The sequence below is a fragment of the Ylistrum balloti genome, unplaced genomic scaffold (assembly GCF_031769215.1).
Source record: "Ylistrum balloti isolate Yb309-2 unplaced genomic scaffold, AGI_CSIRO_Ybal_v1 Utg370260, whole genome shotgun sequence".
NCBI lineage: Eukaryota > Metazoa > Mollusca > Bivalvia > Pectinida > Pectinidae > Ylistrum > Ylistrum balloti.
This window is the reverse complement of record NW_026782205.1, coordinates 364,854-390,698: the sequence shown is the minus strand read 5'-3', so window position 1 is coordinate 390,698 and position 25,845 is coordinate 364,854. Positions and strand designations below refer to the sequence as shown.

Genomic DNA, 25,845 nt, shown 5'->3' with positions numbered 1-25,845 from the left:
CTATTTCAGCAATATTATAGAACACTGATAATACTTTTCATCAGCAAGAGGAGTAGCAGCCTTGACCGTCACCTGAGATAAGCGGTATTGAATATAAAGGTTAAGGGTAAGTAGCTTTCAAGTGTCTTATAAAAGAAATTGTGACAATGATGATAGTAAACATGTCAATACATGCATACCATCAAAACTCATCCTATACTGATAATTCTTACAACGATATTTCCAATGGATGATAAACAACCTTATGCTGAAAAATGCAATATTTCTATAAAAATTAGAGTAAAGTTAACCTCCTCCACAGGGAGAAATGTAGGAGCCTTAGTAAAGCACCTTAAGATGTTTTCATCTATAAAGAACATCTGATTCTACCATATCTGAGTGTTGAGAAGATTTTTAAATTCAAATCAATTTGACCCACTTTTTTTTGCCCTGTCCATCAGTCCCTGGTGGTCAGCTGAGATCAATATGTGCATACCATCAAGCCATCATCCTTGCTCATAATTCTTATCAAGTTTGAAATATTTCCAATGGAAATTAAACATATTATGCTCAAAAATCTATTTTTCCATTATATAAGATAGAGTAAACTTTACCCCTTCCCCATGGGGAAATATGAGGACCTGGGGTCATGAAATTCAAAACTTTGGTAAAGCACCATAAGATACTTCCATCCATTAAGAGCATTTGATTCTACTTCATCTGAGTGTTGAGAAGAAGATTTTTGAAATTTTTACACTTTTGGCCTCACCCCTCAGACCCCTGTGGTGTGGGAACCATATACCCAGGTAATTCACCAGATTGGTTCATCTAAAGTCAGGGAAGGATTTGCAAAATTTCATTGACATTGGTTCAGGGGTTTTTTGAGAAGAAATTGAAAATGTTAAATTGTTTATGGATGCACGATGCCTTACAAAAGTGATCACAATGGGTCACCATGAGACTTTGTCCCAGGTGACCTAATAAATTAATGTGATGGAAGCATTCTTAAGATGGAGATTTTGTATTCAACAGAAAAGTTTTGTAAGTAAACATTCATCCTCAATTAAACATTCTGTGGCAAACATCAAGCATTGTTTCCATGTAACCATGGAATTCTGAAATTCTATAACCAGGTAAAAAAAAATGACAATGACATTTTTGACAATCTAACATACCAGGAAGTACAAAAGTATTGATAACAAGACAGATATGGAGTTTCCAATCCAAAATCCCCTATCACACAAGAGGCCTTTGTCAATGGCCATCTATCAATAGCATCACAGGTAGTGTGAACAATTGTTAAATTACAAAAATTACAAAAACAACACTAAATTTCAGCAGTAGAGTAAGCAAACAATACACAACACTATCTTCATTTCATTCCTTAAATCATTCCACAAAATCTCACCACTGGATAACACCAGTGGAAATGGAGATGTAAGCTTAAAAGGTATTTTTTAAGAAGGAAGTGATGGCGTTAAAATTAATTGCAGATAGACACAGAAACAAATATACTTGATCAATACAGATAGGTATATATTTATGTAAGTACAGGTGCAAATATATTACAGGTACATGTATACAGTACAGGTACACATCTATAAAAGGTACATGTATATAGTACAGGTACACATCTATAACAGGTACATGTATAGAGTACAGGTACACATCTATAACAGGTACATGTATATAGTACAGGTACACATCTATAACAGGTACATGTATATAGTACAGGTACACATCTATAACAGGTACACATCTATAACAGGTACATGTATAGAGTACAGGTACACATCTATAACAGGTACATGTATAGAGTACAGGTACACATCTATAACAGGTACATGTATATAGTACAGGTACACATCTATAACAGATACACATCTATAACAGGTACATGTATAGAGTACAGGTACACATCTATAACAGGTACATGTATATAGTACAGGTACACATCTATAACAGGTACATGTATATAGTATAGGTACATGTATATAGTATAGGTACATGTATATAGTATAGGTACATGTATATAGTATAGGTACACATCTATAACAGGTACATGTATATAGTACAGGTACACATCTATAACAGGTACATGTATATAGTACAGGTACACATCTATAACAGGTACACATCTATAACAGGTACATGTATATAGTATAGGTACATGTATATAGTATAGGTACACATCTATAACAGGTATATGTATATAGTACAGGTACATGTATATAGTACAGGTTAAAGTCGTATAAAATTTCCTATATAAATGACTACCTACATCAGCCTTCATAATTTGTTTTTAAAATCTTTCTAAGCAATAACTAACATCTAATTACAATAACATGGCCAAAATTTGAAATAGCTTTTAGCCTGATAAAACAGACCAACATTCCAGGTAAACTGATCCAACCAGGATTTGTGGAATAAAAGCTGAAAGGATATAGTCAATAAAATATAGGCTTCAAATGATCAATATACATGCACTTTTTCCTTGCTTGTTAATATTAACTTAAGCTGTTGATGCTTTGGATAGCAGAAAAGATATAATTTTCACAGGTTTTTCACTGCTAGCTACATCTCTATCTTATCAGTGCAATGGTAGTGTAAATGCTTGAAATATTTCAGAGCTTCCCCAGAAATAGACAACTGCACCATAATATACCTGGTGAGCAGGCCATGAGAATGCATTACCAGCACTATTCAGCAATCTTGATGTCTGATTCAAAATGTATATATTTAATAATGTGTTTTACGTCAATCATTAAGGATGAAGCTGAATAGAAAGTTGATGATTTCCATACACACATTAGTTATCAGTTTGTAAATACCAGAGATTGCAATCAACCAAAAATCATATATTGATATTATGAATGAATTATGGTAATGCATTTGACTTTCCAAGGTTGGACATGAAGAGGTCCAGGGCTGATTAGCAATTGCCTCATCACATTTGCCAACACAAGATTATCAGCTGTCAGCTTCATGTTAGCCTTGCTTGATGTACACATTAAGTTCACACTTAAATTTTTGGAGTTTCTTTAATAAATGATTTCATATTGAACTTTGTGTGAAAAAAGCAGCAAAATAAAAAAACTTTGCATTTTTGTTCAAATCGTCTCGTCATCAGTTCTGTCTGCTATACACTTTGGCACGGCCATTTTGTTGAACTTTGCAATGAGATCTATTGAACTACGTGATCAAGAACAAAGGGGATTTTGGTGACTGTAACATGGGACTCTCCCCAAAACTAATACGAGTATTTGTTAAAATTGTCAGACTTGGGTACTTCTTCTTAATACACATTTTTACATGTCAAACATCCTTCTAGATAACATAAAATAGCCCATCAATCCATTCTTAGTGTTTTGTTGCCCTCTTTCAAGTGAATAAAAATAGGCTATGAATAATAGGACATGCCGCATTACACTGTTTAGTTACGGAAGTCCACACATGCATAACTTACATTGGAGAAATGAATTTAAAATAACCACTTTTGATGACTGCTTTCTGATCAGAATTAACAAGTGAGTTGTAGACTGGTACATGAGAAATGACTAAGTTTGTGGTATGAAAATAAGTTAAGTAAGAAATCTGGTTTGTTTGAGAAAAAAAAAAAATAAAACAAAAAAAAAATAGACCCAGACATCCTCCATTTTCTTAACATGATTTAATTTAGACTTTTTTTCTCACCAAAATGTCATTCTTGTTCTAAATGATTATTTTATATTAGATTTGTGAATGTCTGGGCCACTGTTAGGCTAACTAAAGCGTCCGGGCCACTGTTAGGCTAACTATAGAGTCCGGGCCACTGTTAGGCTAACTAAAGCGTCTGGGCCACTGTTAGGATAGGCCAACTAAAGCGTCCGGGCCACTGTTAGGCTAACTAAAGCGTCTGGGCCACTGTTAGGCTAACTAAAGCGTCCGGGCCACTGTTAGGCTAACTATAGAGTCCGGGCCACTGTTAGGCTAACTAAAGCGTCCGGGCCACTGTTAGGCTAACTAAAGCGTCCGGGCCACTGTTAGGCTAACTATAGAGTCCGGGCCACTGTTAGGCTAACTAAAGCGTCTGGGCCACTGTTAGGCTAACTAAAGCGTCCGGGCCACTGTTAGGCTAACTATAGCGTCCGGGCCACTGTTAGGCTAACTATAGCGTCCGGGCCACTGTTAGGCTAACTAAAGCGTCCGGGCCACTGTTAGGCTAACTAAAGCGTCCGGGCCACTGTTAGGCTAACTAAAGCGTCCGGGCCACTGTTAGGCTAACTAAAGCGTCCGGGCCACTGTTAGGCTAACTAAAGCGTCCGGGCCACTGTTAGGCTAACTAAAGCGTCTGGGCCACTGTTAGGCTAACTAAAGCGTCCGGGCCACTGTTAGGCTAACTATAGAGTCCGGGCCACTGTTAGGCTAACTAAAGCGTCCCGGCCACTGTTAGGCTAACTAAAGCGTCCGGGCCACTGTTAGGCTAACTATAGAGTCCGGGCCACTGTTAGGCTAACTAAAGCGTCCGGGCCACTGTTAGGCTAACTAAAGCGTCCCGGCCACTGTTAGGCTAACTAAAGCGTCCGGGCCACTGTTAGGCTAACTAAAGCGTCCGGGCCACTGTTAGGCTAACTAAAGCGTCCGGGCCACTGTTAGGCTAACTATAGAGTCCGGGCCACTGTTAGGCTAACTAAAGCGTCCGGGCCACTGTTAGGCTAACTAAAGCGTCCCGGCCACTGTTAGGCTAACTAAAGCGTCCGGGCCACTGTTAGGCTAACTAAAGCGTCCGGGCCACTGTTAGGCTAACTAAAGCGTCCGGGCCACTCTTAGGCTAACTAAAGCGTCCGGGCCACTGTTAGGCCAACTAAAGCGTCCGGGCCACTGTTAGGCCAACTAAAGCGTCCGGGCCACTGTTAGGCTAACTAAAGCGTCCGGGTCACTGTTAAGCTAACTGAAGCGTCTGGGCCACTGTTAGGCTAACTAAAGTGTCTGTGATCTCACCAGAAACAGAAGTCTGTCCATTTCAAGTGAGTGAATTAGATATGTGGATATCTTTCCTAAAAATACTGATGTTTCATCAATCACTTTATTAAATAAATTTCCTAGTATGAACACATTTAAATAAACTTCTGTATTTGTTTAGTGGCAACTCACAGACATAGCTTTGGTACCGAGATATCATTATTAAGGGTTCCAAAACTAATGTGCAAAGGATAATATACAAAAATTATGTAAAGAAACTTTATGGAAGAAATGATCGAAAGTGAAGAATATTTACCAGATTAGAATTACCGATCTGGCAGTCTGTTTTTGATATATCAGTAGTTGTTTGATTTGTTTAACACTACAGTGTAGTTTACCAACAGGCAGTCCATCCACTCCTATACTCCACCTAGATCTAAGTTTCTTAATCGACTATCACTTGCATAAATGGTGTTCCTGAAAAAATGGCGACAGAGGAAAGAGGTGTGTGTGCCAAATCACCATGATACAGTGATAGGTGGTGGGGCAAAAAATTTTAAAAATGTCTGATTTTACTGTTCTTCTGTGTTTATATATAAACCAAGGTTTCCTGTTTGTAGTTGGAGGTGTTGAGTGATGGATTTAACATGGAGTTTATATCTGTGTTATATACATGTATGAATCATCCACCTCTGTTGGCTACAAACTCCACATGCTGGACCCTAAAACTGACCTCTCCCAAGCTTTACAGTCACATCAGACAGTTTTTCTGTGACCTTGTAATTCAGTATACTGAAAATGAAAATTACTCATAACAGTACATGGATCTTGGTATACCAGTGAAGCCTCAAGTTCATAACCTTGTATATTGTAGGCTCTAAAATATTTACTTAAGTTTTCAGTTGTTGTAAAATATTTTTAATACTTTTATCTCATGTGTAAGTTTGTTGGAAATTCCTCAGTGTCAGGTAATAGGAGAAACAAGCAGAAGTGAAGGCATGTTTACTTTTTCCCCCCATTTTATTTTTTAGCCCAGTCTTATCAAGCTGTGGAATATCGCACATCATTTACACATTGTTTACACACCCACTAGGCCCAGCAACAATTGTATCACATTCTTTACACACCCACTACGCCCGACAACAATTGTATCACATTGTTTACACACCCACTAGGCCCAGCAAACAATTGTATCACATTGTTTACACACCCACTAGGCCCAACAACAAATGTATCACATTGTTTACACACCCACTAGGCCAAACAACAATTGTATCACATTGTTTACACACCCACTAGGCCCAGCAACAATTGCATCACATTGTTTACACACCCACTAGGCCAAACAATTCTATCATATTGTTTACACACCCACTAGGCCCAACAACAATTGTATCACATTGTTTTCACACCAACTAGGCCCAGCAAACAATTGTATCACATTGTTTACACACCCACTAGGCCCAGCAAACAATTGTATCACATTGTTTACACACCCACTAGGCCCAGCAAACAATTGTATCACATTGTTTTCACACCAACTAGGCCCAGCAAACAATTGTATCACATTGTTTACACACCCACTAGGCCCAGCAAACAATTGTATCACATTGTTTACACACCCACTAGGCCCAGCAAACAATTGTATCACATTGTTTACACACCCACTAGGCCCAGCAAACAATTGTATCACATTGTTTACACACCCACTAGGCCCAGCAAACAATTGTATCACATTGTTTACACACCCACTAGGCCCAGCAACAATTGTATCACATTGTTTACACACCCACTAGGCCCAGCAACAATTGTATCACATTGTTTACACACCCACTAGGCCCAGCAAACAATTGTATCACATTGTTTACACACCCACTAGGCCCAGCAAACAATTGTATCACATTGTTTACACACCCACTAGGCCCAGCAAACAATTGTATCACATTGTTTACACACCCACTAGGCCCAACAACAATTGTATCACATTGTTTACACACCCACTAGGCCAAACAAACAATTGTATCACATTGTTTACACACCCACTAGGCCCAACAACAATTGTATCACATTGTTTACACACCCACTAGGCCCAACAACAATTGTATCACATTGTTTACACACCCACTAGGCCCAGCAAACAATTGTATCACATTGTTTACACACCCACTAGGCCCAGCAAACAATTGTATCACATTGTTTACACACCCACTACGCCCAACAACAATTGTATCACATTGTTTACACACCCACTAGGCCCAGCAAACAATTGTATCACATTGTTTACACACCCACTAGGCCCAGCAAACAATTGTATCACATTGTTTACACACCCACTAGGCCCAGCAAACAATTGTATCACATTGTTTACACACCCACTAGGCCCAGCAAACAATTGTATCACATTGTTTACACACCCACTAGGCCAAACAATTGTATCACATTGTTTACACACCCACTAGGCCCAGCAAACAATTGTATCACATTGTTTACACACCAACTAGGCCCAACAACAATTGTATCACATTGTTTACACACCCACTAGGCCCAGCAAACAATTGTATCACATTGTTTACACACCCACTAGGCCCAACAACAATTGTATCACATTGTTTACACACCCACTAGGCCCAGCAAACAATTGTATCACATTGTTTACACACCCACTAGGCCCAGCAAACAATTGTATCACATTGTTTACACACCCACTAGGCCCAACAACAATTGTATCACATTGTTTACACACCAACTAGGCCCAACAAACAATTGTATCACATTGTTTACACACCCACTAGGCCCAACAACAATTGTATCACATTGTTTACACACCCACTAGGCCCAGCAAACAATTGTATCACATTGTTTACACACCCACTAGGCCCAGCAAACAATTGTATCACATTGTTTACACACCCACTAGGCCCAACAACAATTGTATCACATTGTTTACACACCAACTAGGCCCAACAAACAATTGTATCACATTGTTTACACACCCACTAGGCCCAGCAAACAATTGTATCACATTGTTTACACACCCACTAGGCCCAACAACAATTGTATCACATTGTTTACACACCCACTAGGCCCAGCAAACAATTGTATCACATTGTTTACACACCCACTAGGCCCAACAACAATTGTATCACATTGTTTACACACCAACTAGGCCCAACAACAATTGTATCACATTGTTTACACACCAACTAGGCCCAACAACAATTGTATCACATTGTTTACACACCAACTAGGCCCAACAACAATTGTATCACATTGTTTACACACCCACTAGGCCCAACAACAATTGTATCACATTGTTTACACACCCACTAGGCCCAACAACAATTGTATCACATTGTTTACACACCCACTAGGCCCAGCAAACAATTGTATCACATTGTTTACACACCCACTAGGCCCAGCAAACAATTGTATCACATTGTTTACACACCCACTACGCCCAACAACAATTGTATCACATTGTTTACACACCCACTAGGCCCAGCAAACAATTGTATCACATTGTTTACACACCCACTAGGCCCAGCAAACAATTGTATCACATTGTTTACACACCCACTAGGCCCAGCAAACAATTGTATCACATTGTTTACACACCCACTAGGCCAAACAAACAATTGTATCACATTGTTTACACACCCACTAGGCCCAGCAAACAATTGTATCACATTGTTTACACACCCACTAGGCCCAGCAAACAATTGTATCACATTGTTTACACACCCACTAGGCCCAGCAAACAATTGTATCACATTGTTTACACACCCACTAGGCCCAGCAAACAATTGTATCACATTGTTTACACACCCACTAGGCCAAACAATTGTATCACATTGTTTACACACCCACTAGGCCCAGCAAACAATTGTATCACATTGTTTACACACCCACAAGGCCAAACAAACAATTGTATCACATTGTTTACACACCCACTAGGCCCAGCAAACAATTGTATCACATTGTTTACACACCCACTAGGCCCAACAACAATTGTATCACATTGTTTACACACCCACTAGGCCCAGCAAACAATTGTATCACATTGTTTACACACCCACTAGGCCCAGCAAACAATTGTATCACATTGTTTACACACCCACTAGGCCCAACAACAATTGTATCACATTGTTTACACACCAACTAGGCCCAACAAACAATTGTATCACATTGTTTACACACCCACTAGGCCCAACAACAATTGTATCACATTGTTTACACACCCACTAGGCCCAGCAAACAATTGTATCACATTGTTTACACACCCACTAGGCCCAGCAAACAATTGTATCACATTGTTTACACACCCACTAGGCCCAACAACAATTGTATCACATTGTTTACACACCAACTAGGCCCAACAAACAATTGTATCACATTGTTTACACACCCACTAGGCCCAGCAAACAATTGTATCACATTGTTTACACACCCACTAGGCCCAACAACAATTGTATCACATTGTTTACACACCAACTAGGCCCAACAAACAATTGTATCACATTGTTTACACACCCACTAGGCCCAGCAAACAATTGTATCACATTGTTTACACACCCACTAGGCCCAGCAAACAATTGTATCACATTGTTTACACACCCACTAGGCCCAACAACAATTGTATCACATTGTTTACACACCCACTAGGCCAAACAATTGTATCACATTGTTTACACACCCACTAGGCCCAACAACAATTGTATCACATTGTTTACACACCCACTAGGCCAAACAATTGTATCACATTGTTTACACACCCACTAGGCCCAACAACAATTGTATCACATTGTTTACACACCCACTAGGCCAAACAACAATTGTATCACATTGTTTACACACCCACTAGGCCAAACAATTGTATCACATTGTTTACACACCCACTAGGCCCAACAACAATTGTATCACATTGTTTACACACCCACTAGGCCCAACAACAATTGTATCACATTGTTTACACACCCACTAGGCACATTGTTTACACACCCACTAGGCCCAACAACAATTGTATCACATTGTTTACACACCCACTAGGCCAAACAATTGTATCACATTGTTTACACACCCACTAGGCCCAACAACAATTGTATCACATTGTTTACACACCCACTAGGCCAAACAATTGTATCACATTGTTTACACACCCACTAGGCCCAACAACAATTGTATCACATTGTTTACACACCCACTAGGCCAAACAATTGTATCACATTGTTTACACACCCACTAGACCCAACACAATTGTATCACATTGTTTACACACCCACTAGGCCAAACAATTGTATCACATTGTTTACACACCCACTAGGCCCAACAACAATTGTATCACATTGTTTACACACCCACTAGGCCAAACAATTGTATCACATTGTTTACACACCCACTAGGCCCAACAACAATTGTATCACATTGTTTACACACCCACTAGGCCAAACAATTGTATCACATTGTTTACACACCCACTAGGCCAAACAATTGTATCACATTGTTTACACACCCACTAGGCCCAGCAAACAATTGTATCACATTGTTTACACACCCACTAGGCCAAACAATTGTATCACATTGTTTACACACCCACTAGGCCCAACAATTGTATCACATTGTTTACACACCCACTAGGCCCAACAATTGTATCACATTGTTCAAATTATAGGATTGTACAGATTTTTCATTATATAATTGATAATCACTGATTGACAATATAAACAAAAAGGTTTGTAAGAGTGATTGACTTCAGTTATGAGAACAATATCAAAAGTTGATAATGATTTTGGACAAGAACAATGACTATTCCAATATCAATGTTTACTTGATCCTGTATATCCTTAACTTCTGTCTTCAAGAAATAAAAAAAGACAAAAAAAATTAGTAAATTTCTGAATGTGAGTATGTGTATTTTTTATTTTTGTTTGAACAGAGCAGTACCATTGGTACATCAACTGAGCATAATTGCTATACTCTCAAACTGTCTACATGTTAATCTGTTGTCTGGAGACTAGAAAACAACCTTAAATTAAATATCTTGTGCTTTATAGATATTGTGTATTATAGACCTTGTGTGTGTTATAGACCTTGTGTGTGTTATAGATATCGTGTATTATAGACCTTGTGTGTGTTATAGACCTTGTGTATATTAAGACCTTGTGTGTGTTATAGAACTATGTGAACATATCAATTGAAACATATCACATGTTTCAGGTGCTCAATAAATCACATATCATTTAACTACCGGTATGTGCCATCCCTTAAGTTTATTGGTGATGTTACAACGTCAAAAATGGCAGGTCATTTTGTACCTAATAAAATGCTGCATCTCCATTGATCAATCTTTAACCAAAATTATTGATTAGAATAAAAAAAAAACAAGAGATCACAGACAGATCTTATGCCCACCATTGTTTGATCTTTATTTGGTCTTTGAAAGTTGGATCTTTTCCCTTCTTTCCGCCTCTGTTTTTGCTCTTAATGATACAGAATTTGAACATTCCTTTGCCGAAATAGCAATAATAATATTCAACTGCCAAATCCAAGATGTCATCTGTCAGTCATTTTGCTTTTCTGATCAGTTCTAAAATCAACTGGGCACAGCTTGGAACCAAGGGAAACTTAAATATGAAATTTGAAAAAGACTCACCAAGTACTTCTCATAAAATAGCGACAAATACTTTCTTTGTCAAAATCTAAAATGGCCTCCTGTCAGCCATTTTGTTTTATGATCAGTACCTAAATCAAAAGGCCTAAATGAGTAAACAAGGTGAGCAAACACATGAAATTTGAGAATGATCCATCCAATACTTCTTATGAGATAGGGATAACAATTTATTTTTGTCAAAATCCAAGATGGCCACCGTTCAACCATTTTGAATATCTGATCAGTCCTAAAATCATACTGGGACCAACAGGAACCAAATGAAATTTATGAGATCTAATCTGTATTTCTCAAAACACAGCTATAACAAACTTTCTTTTTCAAAACCAAAGATACCTCCACCTGTTGGCTATCTTGCTTTTATGATCGGTTCCAAAATCAAACAAGCACTTCTAGTGACAAAGAGGAACCTACATAAAATCAAATTTGACAAATCCATCCCTTACCTGTCAAGAAGTAGTAATAACAAGGTTCATTTAAAAATTACAAGATGGCTTCTTATCAGATCCATAATCTAACAGGCACAAATAGAGACCAAGGGGAACCAACAACTTAAATTAGAGAAAGATACATCAAGTACTTCTCATGATATAGCCACAAGGACCTGCAGTGCTCACCTGACTGATTGAATTATTCAGCAATTTAACAAAGAATTTCAAATGTGACAAGTCTTTTCTGATATATTTCTCTATTGGGTCATGGTCTCATGATCAAAGATAAAAATTCCTTCAGACAAAACCTGGACAACATCCTTGTATTGAAGGATTTTTAAGAACTTACATTTCCCCAGTTGGCCCCAACTCCTTCTGCCCTTGGGGTCCAAGATGCACCATTTATATAGAACTGATTCTCCTTTACCCAGGGCTTCAGACCAAATTTGATCAAAATCCGATCATTCCTTCAAGAGGAGTAGAATTTCAAAGAATTTGCTCTATATCCCCTGTTGAGCAATGCCCCTCACTCCCAAGAGGGCCAAGAACTACTGGCTATACAAAATCAATTCCTCTTCACCCAAGAATGCTTCACAACAAATTTTGGCAATATCCATTCATTCCTTTAGGAGGAGTATTTTCAAGAACTAGTAAAGTTTCCCCTTTAGAGCCCTGACTACAACCACAAGTTTAAATGTCAATGGCCTAACTGGTCATCCGACTACGAACAAAAGATAAAGGCCAATGGCCTACTGTAAATTGTCATATGACAATAACTGTATAACAGCATTAGTAGTAGTGGAAATAAATACTACTAAATGATGAAAACTCTGAAATTCAGCAGTACTAAGGTCAAAAAACCCAAAAAAAAACAACACCTGTTTCAATCCAGTTTTTAAGCATTTCCGCCTCATTCCAATTTCATGGCACTACTTGAACTGCGAAAGTAAAATTCAAAATGTGTTTTTCACGATGATAGTGTCTGGATTTCAGACTGATCCAAAGAATTTGGTCCTCATTGTCTCATGATCACTTCACAAGGCAAGTTAGATTTTAGCTAAAATTCCCAGTGGTAAAAATTGAGGTTAAAACATGAAAAGTCTTACACACAGCAGGCAGTACAAAACCACAGACAAAACACATGTACAATGACTATAGGTCGATGATCTTGACCCTTAGGTTACAAGTCTCAACAATAGGATCATAGGGCCTGTATCACTCAATAGTTTGGTCAAAATTGCTTGATCCAAACAGAAGGGGAAGGATTTCAAATATTTTCAGTCAGACCTTCAATTGATACAAAATTAAATCTCCTGAATCCAATGATGCTTCAGACAAAAATAGGTCTAAATTAACCTTCCTAACAACAGAAGAGGATAGACTCCCCAGCTACTCCTCAGCTCTATTATACCTACTTAACCATGCCAGTGGCACCAGGGGGTCAGATCCTTCATTTATACAAAATTGAGCCCCTTCTACCCAAAACTGCTTCAGATCAAATTTAAATAAAAGAAGGATTTAAAAGGATTTGCTATGCTTCCCCTATTGGACCCTGCCTCAGCAGCCAAGAACCTGCAAACTCGGTGTCTCAGTGTCTAGGTCCAATTTTCATTTCAGACATATTTTGCTGATTAAAAAATAATTAATATGATTAAACAATAGGCATGTATAGCCTGTATGCTCTAGACCTCCCATAAAATGTTGGAATGAAGGGAAAGTGTAGATATAAAAAAAGTTAAAAATTCCTCAAAACCTGAGCAGTTAACAGTGAATTATTCATAAGATTAGCTGAATTGAAATCAATCTTTAAAACCCAGTACACTGAAATCCTTTTAAAAAGAATTACTTATGTAATGTAAATGGGTCAGACTACAGAAATGAACTCAACTTCCTGGTCACATTACTTCCTTCTTAAGGATGACCTCAATAACAGGCCTATTAATCAGAGCCTTACATACTCACCAATACGTATGATAAGGATCTTAAAAATATGTATATTGTACCTTACAGAATTTCAGTTCCCTTGTTTTTTGTTGATGAAGAGTAAAACTTCTAAAATCATCTCGATACTATAGATCCATATGTTCATAAGAATTAATCACCAGAAAAACCAGCTTAGATTGTTACAGGCAAAAATGGATTTCAAACCTGTGGTCATCTGGATCTGAAATCTGATTCATTTATGGTAGATCCTTAATTTGGTATGTTGTTGAACATTGAAGATCTAGGTTTATGGGTAAAAACACTGAGAGGTATTGTTTGTAAGTCATTGATTTGAACTTCAGAGTGAGATATCACACCACTTGGTAAATTAGAAAATCCTTGTCAGGATAAGAACGGTCTGTAAAACAAAAATTTGTGTTATTTATACCAGCTGGCTACATTAATACAGGTGTTTTCTATTGACACAAGTTTGCATTCAACATTAACACTAACGTTCAGGCTGTATCACTAGGCACAAAAATCTAGGGTAGGATGGCCTAGAACAAAAACCCTTATATATATGTACAGTAGCTAACTATATTGTTCCTCCAACATACATCTTCTGGTGATATAGAACAGTTTTATTACAGGAAGCCAATTAATGAGGCTTGTTAAGTGGGTCAACTTGTTCCTTATTCATTCCAATAACATAATGTACTCATGATAAATGATAAATAACTATCTTTTTTTTATCAAAGACTCTAACTTATACATGTGTAGTTTAATCAGCAGCTGACTGATTACAACAAAGGCAGATTGTTATAATATTCTGGACCCTGATAACGACACTGTACCAATATAGCTTTATACTTATCAAGACCTTTGACATGGAACACTCTAATATATATTGTATATTTACTGATACATAAAACCTTAATAAAAGTAAAACACTGTATTGATGAAAATGAATTAAATGATATATGTTTAAAGGTGTGTCAACAGAACAAGATACATGTGTCTAAACGAGACAGAGTTTGTAAAGTGAGGTAAGCTAACAAATCCTTAATGGATAGAAGATATTAGGTGGGTCATATTATTGTTAATCAAGTCCAAACACAATGAAACCTGATACTTTTTATCAAACAATAGAATGTACAGGCAGACAATGCATTATAAGTCATGACCGAATCTGAAATGAAACGTAACACCTCTAATCAGACAGCATCAAAACATATTAACATTCCTGTATGACTGTATATATAACACACACCAGGATAAGACTGAAATGTGATGTGTATATATACCTTGTACAGTTCATCTAAAAGCAGAATGAAAAAAACTTGGAATAAATCTAGTTATCTCTAAGCTCTTCAATTTTCCATAGAAAGAGAACTGTTTGAAGCAGATCACTTCTATATGAATAAGAATGCAAGAGGTCCAATGTGCCTGCATCACTGACACAGTAGTCAATGCTTTTCACAATTTTTATGTTTCACATCATTGACAGTCAGTATCCTTTAATGCTCTAGCAAAAAACATAGCTTGAAGGTTTAACAGAATTAGACACATGCAACCTTAGATATGGCTTGAGGTCATATTTTTTCAGAAATTTCTTGGTCTTTGTCCCAGAAACAGAAAAGCATCAGTCAAATACAATGATTCGAAGCCTAAGCTTTTTGTATTTTGAGTATAAATATTTCAAGATTATTTCTTTTTGCGACCTTTTTCAGGTTTCATCTCACCTCCTAACTAATATCATGACTCTTCGGCCTTTTGGTAAATCAGAGGCTTTTGAACTACAAACTTAACCCTTTGAAATTGACTTAGGGTCTAGAACAACAAGAAAATACCAACATGAGAACAAAACCCAAATGTAATGCAAACCTTGGTCAATCTAAGTAATGTCACTTCCTCAAAAAATACAAAGTATACATTGACAGAACCAAAAACGAGCATCAAACATGTCCAGTTTCATATCACACGAAGAAACCATATCTCTATGATGACTATAAAACTTCTCCAAGGTAATTCCTTTTTGAATACTATGTCAAGCTTTATGCAAGGTTGGCTCACAGTACATCTGTCAGGCCAGTTAAGCAAAAAAACATGTGTAATGTGTAAGGTGAATCCTACTACCTTTGTTGTCTTAACTAGAACTAATACCCCTGTCTCCCTAACCAATAATAGCATAGGAGGGTTGTCCAAACAAGATTCCTGCAAGAGGCCTTCATTTGGTCACCATAACAATCAAAAGGCAACACAACCTTTTTCTTCAAATGGCTCCATTGCATTTGTCATCCCCCTGAATCTATTCATACCATTTTTCAACTTAATCAGATACCTTAATTTCCACCAATCACAAGCCTGAAATATGTTTCCATAGTAATGACTTTGGAACACCTAATATGTTGAATTACAGATTCTAATTAGCTAAAGCATTTCATCAAGTTTACATATAATCAATGAAAGGATTTAAGAGCTAAGGCATTTTATATAATAATCTGTGTATAGTGACCTGGTTACTATGGCAACCCAAATTTCTGCTTAAAAAAAAAGAACTGGATGCGCATTTGCACATAGCCACTAACTTTCCTGTGTAGTTTCATTGAAACTGATCCACAACATAAGGGGAACTCTAGAAAGGATCTGTCTAATCACAGGTCTTATATGGTTACCATAGCAACCAAATGACAACTGAAATGTTTGAAAATGATACCATTGTAATTGCCTTCCTTCAAAACCCTTATATATCATTTTTCAGCACAATCAGACAATATATCAATTTTGACCAATCAGAAGCTTCCATCAGGTATCCATATTACTGGTTCTTGAAGCACCTGATGTGACAAATTAAAGGATTGATCATGATATGTTACACCATTTGACCAAGTTTCAATAAAATTGATTATAGAATTCATGAACAATGGTCATTTAATATAAATGTGTATCGTGACCTGGTTACCAATGCAACCCAAATTTCTGTTGAAAAAAACATGCATTCACATCAACACATGATCACAAATATTCGTTTGAAGTTTCATTGAAATTGGTCCACAACCAACTGCCTTAACCAACGTTCTGAAATGGTTGCTTTTCCCTGATGACTATTTTGGAATTTTCCCAGTCAATGATATGATTTTGCTGTGTCCAGACTACTGGTCCTTATCATATACATAATTTGTTAGTATATTCCTGGTCTTTTATACTTTGTTTTGTGATTTCATTTTCTGTTTCTCATTGCATTTATCACTGATTGTTAAACATTTGCATCTTCTGTTTTTGTCAACCACTTTGAGTTGTCTCTATAAACACTTGCATTTGTACTTGTCTTTTCATTTGGCATTTGCGATTGAGTTGGAACGTTCTGGCCCCAATGTGCACAGCTTTCACTAACAAGAGATCCCAGAGGGATCTTGGTGACCATCATTGCCAAACCGAAGTTGGAAAATCTTTCAGACATTTCTGTGAGAGATGTGTATTAACTGTTAACACATCTACACCCTATTCAGACCACATAGTATGCCCTTTAATAACTACACACCTGCATTCTACCTATGACATCACAAAAAGAGCACAGCATGCACAACATCACACTTTAAATGTAATTTGAGTATGCAGATGACTCACGCTCTTTTTACGACAACCTGCCTGAGCATTATAACATTGTTCTGGGGGGGTTGAGGCACAACCTCCCTAGTGTGTAATTCGGTGGAAATCCCAGTGATCTTTCCGCAATAAACATTGAGTATATGGAAGAACAACCATGTTAGACTCACTCCTCTGTACTCATTGTAACATTGGTTTGTGTCTTTAGTGGGACCCACTTTTATTAATTTCCTAACAAAGTGTTCCTTGACAACGGAGCTTAAGTATGTTTTAATCTTATCTGATCTTATCATACCATGTAGATGTGTTCTCAGAATCTCCTAAATTAACCCAATGATGTATACATTGTGGCTTTTTATAAGGTCCTGGGTCTGTATAGATATTTCTGATAAAACCACAACCAGATAAATTCTTCCTTGAAATAAGATTTTATTTTCCATTCAATCAACATTTAAGAACTATCAACAACATAATGTTTTTCTGTCTCCAACTTGATGACTAAAACGGAACTGCTCTTAAGTGTGATACACAATACACACGTGTAGCGTCAACCAAGTTCAATTTTACAAATATCAACATGAAACTTAGTACATGGATGTATTATGATTGTACTGACAATATATTTTTTTATGTTTCCGACTTTGAGTATTTTAGACAATAATGTACATGTCTCTAGACATTTCAGGATAACTCCCGCTATTTGCATAATATGTACACAGGTGTGCATAGCTATCAATCACACCAGAATAAAATCGTCTTAAGTCAGTCATTTTTTCACATTTGAAACTGAAACACCATATATTAGTGTATCATAATAATATATATATATATATCTTTTGTTGTCACAAACATTATTAAGTATTTTGAGATTGATGGTTTGAAGATCCCTCAAGTGAGATACACAATTCCAGGTACACGTGTGCTGCCAACATTTGATAAAGAGGAAAATTTCACACTCTATAACTCAATAAATTTTACAAATATTAACAATGAAAGCTGCAACAAAGATGTATTATGATCACATCTTTTATGTCGCTAACTACACTGATGATTTTTTAACAAATTTTTCTTTACTACACTTACTGCTTGCTGACTGTCACTTTATATAGATCAGTAATTATATACATGTTACCGGGGTTAAGTGATCCCATAATCCTGTGCATTCCGCCATATTGTCCTGTCTCTGAGAATTAAATTCAAACCAGTGTAATATTAGTTCCATGATACAAATCTCAATCTGAATTGTGTCATAATGCTGCATAACATTGTATTGAAAGATGGCAGAATATTTATAGCATACAATTGGCACTAGGTAGCATGATAAACTCAGTGGAATTTTTCAACAAATCAGAAATCTAGGATATAAAGCCGCATCTAGTTTAAGAGGCTTTGACAACAGACTTAAACACACATTTAGCCTAAAAAACTATGTAGAACAAAGTAGTCACTATACAGATAAATGTATAAAACACATTAAAGCACAACCCATTGTACTTACTACACACGAAAGCTGTGTGGTAAGGACAATAATTACAATAAAAGCACACAAGATAAAGGCTTATTAGAGAAGCTTATTAGAAAAGCTTATTAGAAAAGCACACCAAGCTTCATGTTGGAGATCCTTGTTGGATAATCATAAATAAGTCTGGAACTAACTGATCAAAATAGCAACACCAGATGAAACACCCACATGTACTTCAACTGCCATCATTTACACTTTTTCTGAAGTAAGTAACAGTTAGCTCAGTTCTATGTTTAATTTATGCCCAAATATCCACCAGATGCAATGGAGACATGCCCAACCCAAGCCACACTTTGGAAATCAATAAATGTTTAAATCTGAAGAAAATAATGTGGTCCTTACAATTTGTCTAAGAACCTCTTGTTATCGTTTATCTGAATCACATCCAGGAAACATTTAAATGTATTATGCTTTATGAAGACTAATACTTTTCCTGACAAGAACTCTTTAACATGGAGAGCAAAAAGTGTTCAATCAATAGGGAGTTTGTAGATATTTATGATATTTACAGGAAAAAAAAAACAAAGGGAAAAGTCCTTTAGTGCAGAAATAAGAAATTAGCAAATTTCGCAAAGTCAGTATGTATAAAAATTCTATTCTGTCACGTAAAGTACCCTGGTATCTTTATCTGTTTGTTTAATTAGCACTTAATTTTGTTGTAAATGCAATTTTTGGCCATATTTCTTTTTTTTTAATGACCAGTGTACTTCTAGCAGAAATATTTCACGTAATATTCATCACTTTGAGGCATTTGCAGATAATTTGTCACAAAGGAAACCTACAATTTATTTGATTGCAGAAAATGTTTTTTGTCCAGACACGAGTTGATTAGGACTTCTATGCAGGCCAGTAGTACTACATACCATAACTCAGTGTTCTGTCAATATATTTACTTTTCAGACAGATCATCACAACAGTACCAGTGAAATACCTGCACTCCAATGTCAGATGTGGTTGTGCCGGTGCCAAAATATACAAAAACAGAGTAAAGGAGAATGCTCTTTAAATACAATCACTGGAGGACAAAAATGTTTGTGATACTGAGATATGCTTTTAGATAGACAGACAAATACATCAGTGGAGCCAATAAAAACACAAGATAATCAGGACAAAAGGGAGACAATTTGGGGTGAATGAAACATCTACAGAACAGCTGATAAGGTGGAAACTATTGTCTACAGGACAGCTGTAGGATTGTGAGAAGGTGGAAACATTTGTCTATAGGACAGCTGTAGGATTGTGAGAAGGTGGACAGCCATCTACAAAATAGCTGTAGGATTGTGATAGGGTGGAAACTATTGTCTACAGGATAGCTGTAGGATTGTGATATGGTGGACACAATTGTCTACAGGACAGCTGTAAGATTGTGATAAGGTGGAGACAGCCATCTACAGGACAGCTGTAGGATTGTAATAGGGTGGAAACTATTGTCTACAGGACAGCTGTAGGATTGTGATATGGTGGACACAATTGTCTACAGGACAGCTGTAGGATTGTGATATGGTGGACACAATTGTCTACAGGACAGCTGTAGGATTGTGATAAGGTGGAGACAGCCATCTACAGGATAGCTGTAGGATTGTGATAGGGTGGAAACTATTGTCTACAAGATAGCTGTAGGATTGTGATAAGGTGGACACAATTGTCTACAGGACAAATGTAGGATTGTGATAATATGGAAACAATCATCTATAGGATAGCTGTAGGGATGTGATTAGGTGGAAACGATCGTCTATAGAGGCATTCTCTCCAGTCTACATAAAAACCCCTGTAACAGATATCCACTGGGACATGCCAACACATGTTAAGACAAAGTCACAAAACTGATTCCTGTCTGATCATCTTCTCATCACCAAACACCATGAGTTCTCCCAAAGTCAGACAAGGACAGTAACTTTGTATAGAAGTGATAGGCCTGTGAAAATAACCCATAGCATCTGTAAGTGGTGCCAAGGCATGCTGTAAAATATAACAATTTGATAAACTCTTCTCAACAACAGTTTGAAAAAGAGAAACATGTGTTTAATCTTCAAGTGGAATATATAGAAACGACAAGTCCTGTTGACATTTTTATATGTTAACAACAAACCCCATTGAAACTAATGTATACAATATATATGTATATACAAAGAACACAGTCTCTATGGGCATGATTTTAGATCTGTCATCCCTTTCCAAGGACACAATGTTACCACAGTCTCTATGGGCATGATTTTAGATCTGTCATCCCTTTCCAAGGACACAACGTTACCACAGTCTCTATGGGCATGACTTTAGATCTGTCATCCCTTTAAAAGGACAGAATGTTACCTCTCTATGGGTATGCTTATAGCTCGGTCATCCCTTTACGAGGACAGAACGTTACCTCTCTATGGGTATGCTTATAGCTCAGTCATCCCTTTACGAGGACAGAACGTTACCTCTCTATGGATATATGTAAAACAGCAATAACCTGTATTTTAAGGCATGCCCTTTGAGAAGAATACTAACCAGGTGTCTATGGTAAACAATCAATACCAATGTATACATACATGCCATCAATCAGAAAATCTGTTTCCTATCAACATCAGGAGAAGTCTGGGCTAATTGTAGATTTATCAACATTAAGACTAGAAAATGTTACAACATGAATGACCTGCTTCAAAGAATATAAATAGAAGTTGTCAAATATGACCTTTGACCCTAATCCTTAACCAATGACCACCTACATGCATGCAAAATAAAGTGTAGAGTTTGATGCCATGTCATGTTGAGAAATTTTCAAATTATGACAAGGATTCTAATAAACCTATGAGGGATTACAACAGGCATGCATGAGTAACATGTATGTCCCGCATCAGAATGATTGTAAGTTCACAACAATCAGGGAAAGTCGACAATGATTGTAAGTTCATAACAATCAGGGAAAGTCAAGAATGATTGTAAGTTCACAACAATCAGGGAAAGTCGACAATGATTGTAAGTTCACAACAATCAGGGAAAGTCGACAATGATTGTAAGTTCACAACAATCAAAAGTCGAACAACAATCAGGGAAAGACAATGATTGTAAGTTCACAACAATCAGGGAAAGTCGACAATGATTGTAAGTTCACAACAATCAGGGAAAGTCGAGAATGATTGTAAGTTCACAACAATCAGGGAAAGTCGAGAATGATTGTAAGTTCACAACAATCAGGGAAAGTCGACAATGATTGTAAGTTCACAACAATCAGGGAAAGTCGACAATGATTGTAAGTTCACAACAATCAGGGAAAGTCGAGAATGATTGTAAGTTCATAACAATCAGGGAAAGTCGACAATGATTGTAAGTTCATAACAATCAGGGAAAGTCGACAATGATTGTAAGTTCACAACAATCAGGGAAAGTCGACAATGATTGTAAGTTCACAACAATCAGGGAAAGTCGACAATGATTGTAAGTTCATAACAATCAGGGAAAGTCGACAATGATTGTAAGTTCATAACAATCAGGGAAAGTCGACAATGATTGTAAGTTCATAACAATCAGGGAAAGTCAGGGCTAATTGATTATAGGTTCATCACAATCAGGAAAGTGACAAGATTAACTAGTTTAATAATAATTTGGGAATGACAAGTTTTCCTGTAGGTTCATCACAATCAGGAAAGCGACAAGATTAACTGTAGATTCAAAGCAATCGGGAAAAATCAGTGCTTACTATAAGATCGGTTACCATCAGTCACTTGGTAGCCTGTATGTTATTCTGGTTGAGCGAATTAAAGTTGATCAACAAGGTGCATGGTTACAAGGGGTGTAATAATAGGCTGACTTACCAATGTATTGCAATAGTTTTGTTGTCAATAGCAATAGGATGATAGCATAGTTTCAAGTTGATAACTACACTTGCTATACTTGATTGTAAACAAAGTGTAAATAATTTCAGCTGTAACATTTGGTAACTTTAACATTCTAATATATTTAAATGGTTCCTGGCTTCACTTTATTTCTGGGTTTGAAAAATTTATAGTTTAAAGGTAAAAAATCTATCATGTTAGAATCCAAATAGTCACTTGACTATCGCAATAATACTGTAATAATTTGACTATCACAATACCAATGTGATTGCTATTTTGGCCTTAATAGTCAGCCCTTATGTTTAAGAACCTTAACTGATAGATTCTGTACTCCAATAGCTAACTATGGGACAGGTTTACAACTTTGCTCATTCATGTGTTAGAATGTAAAGTTCACAACAGTGTATTTACAAGGAAAACATTTATTATTTTTTTGTTTTGTTTTTGTCTTTTTACACGACCCTTCTGATCTGTCACACAAATGTGTACCAGTATGTATATCCTATAATAGCCCAGCCTCAATAGAGTCACATTTGGAACATTGATCCTCAATCTCACCCCAAATCATCAATTTGTTTAAAGTGTTTAACACTTGAAAGCTCCTAATTCATTACAGAACAAAGTCATACAACTGTAGATCTCTATACTTTACATTCAAACTTTACTTTGTTAAGTAATCAGTTTTGTATATAGAAAACTTATTGAAATCCTACTCGAGTATCATCATGATGAGACTTGAAGGCTGATATCTTCTCTGTTTTTCCCCCATGTCCCTGTCCTCTCTTAAGGTTGCGAGTTTTATCTTTAACCAAGTCAGTAGAACTTTTCTACCCCAGATCCATTCCACAGTAATAGACTGACCATTTACATCACCAAACATGTTTGCTCATAGACTTTGTATGGATAGATCACCTATAGATAAATGTGTTATGAGGTGGTCAAACGATTCACTAATGCATGTGTAAAGTAGTGTAAAGATATGAAGGGGTCAGGATAGCTCAGAGTGTAGAGCATTTAACATAACTTCAGATGAAGATCAGAGGTCACGTGTAACGCTCCCTTCTCATGGCAATTTATTTTCAGGAAGCTGAGAAAATAAACTGATTTGTGTTGATATGGTTGTGTCCCTGGGCAAGACACTTTATCCAAATGGCTCTGAATCAGATGTGACGGGCCTTCCATATTTTGTTCTGTGAGGAAGCCATCAGCTACTACAAGGTGTCCCATCTCATTTGGTGTTCGTGTCTCTACTTCAGGTGTTAAATCTGATCACAGCTACTCCATTGAGATAACCTATATGTTATAAGTAATCATCTGAGAACAGGACTACATTATATCACCACAGAATCACCAATAAACTTAATCTCTATCAGCAAGTTCACAGCCGAACACTTTGTAAATGTTGATCATCATATTCATCCCAAAATGATCAGGACTAAACATCGTAAACATGATAAGGACCAATACATAACAATATTGGATTTATCATTCTACCCTCAGGGTTTCACTGTTGGGATAAATTGTATATATACAAAAATTAAGTCATTTTATTTTGTAGTCTTCTTATTCTTCTTCAGATGTTCCTGCTCTGTGAAAAATGACAACTATGCAGTGCGGGGTGTAGGGTACAGAGACATATGGAGAGGTTATACTTGAGATGGATTTTCCTTTTATTACAAAAGTTACCCAAGGGTACGCCAATAAATACCGTGGTATTTTTAATGGCTATGTTAGAAGGCATTACATACAGCTTTGTATGTTCCATTGTAGTGGTGTTCTGAGGAATAAAGTAACATCTGTATGGAATTGTCTTTTGTCACCATTTTGAGTTAAAATGTAAGTGGGAAAACATGTCTTGTTCTGGAGTTGTCTGGGATAAGGACGTTTTCTGGCTCGGTTAGACGTGCAATTTGAGAGTAAATAACAAATCAAAGCATCAAGGACACATAGATATTGTGTATTACGTGTATTGAAATAAAGGAGGTAGTGTATTAGTGTAGATTGGTATATGATCTTGAGTGATTGGTCATGCTGATATATAATGAATATTCAAGACATATATAGACAAGTCAGACGCTGTAAATTCACAAGCTTATGACAATATATGAACATGTAATCAGAACCGTCAGTGATATTGAAATAATTACCAACCTTTATCAGCACATGAATTTGATGACGTAATCTAAAGATATCTTTGTTCGCATGTAGTTTGCTGACAGCATTTATTTCTCCCAGCAACATATCTATCTCTCACACTCATGACCATTTTCTCATCCATGTTTGGTAACAAAGTTTAAGCTTTAACCAGAATATATCATAAAAAGCTAACTCTATACTAGTCAGTGCTTTTTCATATTTAAGATTTTTTTTTTCATATTTAATTTTTATAAATTTGAAAATATATATGATCATCTATGCAACACTGATAACTTCTAAAGAAAAATCAACAATATTCAAACATCTTTTCAGTAAGTCATGGAATTAAGACCTTATCGTAAATATCAAGTGCGTAAGAAACTTCAAATGTATGGCTGGAAGGAGGTCAATCTAACAGTGTAGACAATATCAGTTTTCTTCCAAACAGAGAAGAAGCATAATAAACAACATCTTACAACTCTTCTTCTCTTATAGATATCATATACAAGCATTTATAAAATAACAGCATTATCTATTTAATGAACCCTAATTTCAAACTAGAACTGTCGTCAGGATGGTGGACTAATACCCCCACTCCCCAATCAACCATAATTTTGGAGGTGTGATTCCAACAAGATTCCTCCAAGAGGTCTTCATCTGGTCACCATGGCAACCAAATGGAAATATTTTTTCATATTTTTGAAAAATAGCATCACTGTGTTTGTCACACCCCTTAACCTTTTTATACCAATTTTTAACTTAATCAGATAATATCTTAATTTCAACCAATCAGATGTCTTCAAAGTGTTTCCATGGTACTGATTTGGA

The 25,845-nt window shown here is 36.7% G+C and overlaps 1 protein-coding gene across 1 annotated transcript in view; it reads right to left on the bottom strand.

Moving 5' to 3' along the window:
* LOC132552603 (FYVE, RhoGEF and PH domain-containing protein 6-like) overlaps positions 1 to 25,845 on the bottom strand; it is a 56,850-nt gene that overhangs the window by 27,650 nt on the left and 3,355 nt on the right. The gene's annotated exons all lie outside the window — the stretch shown is intronic.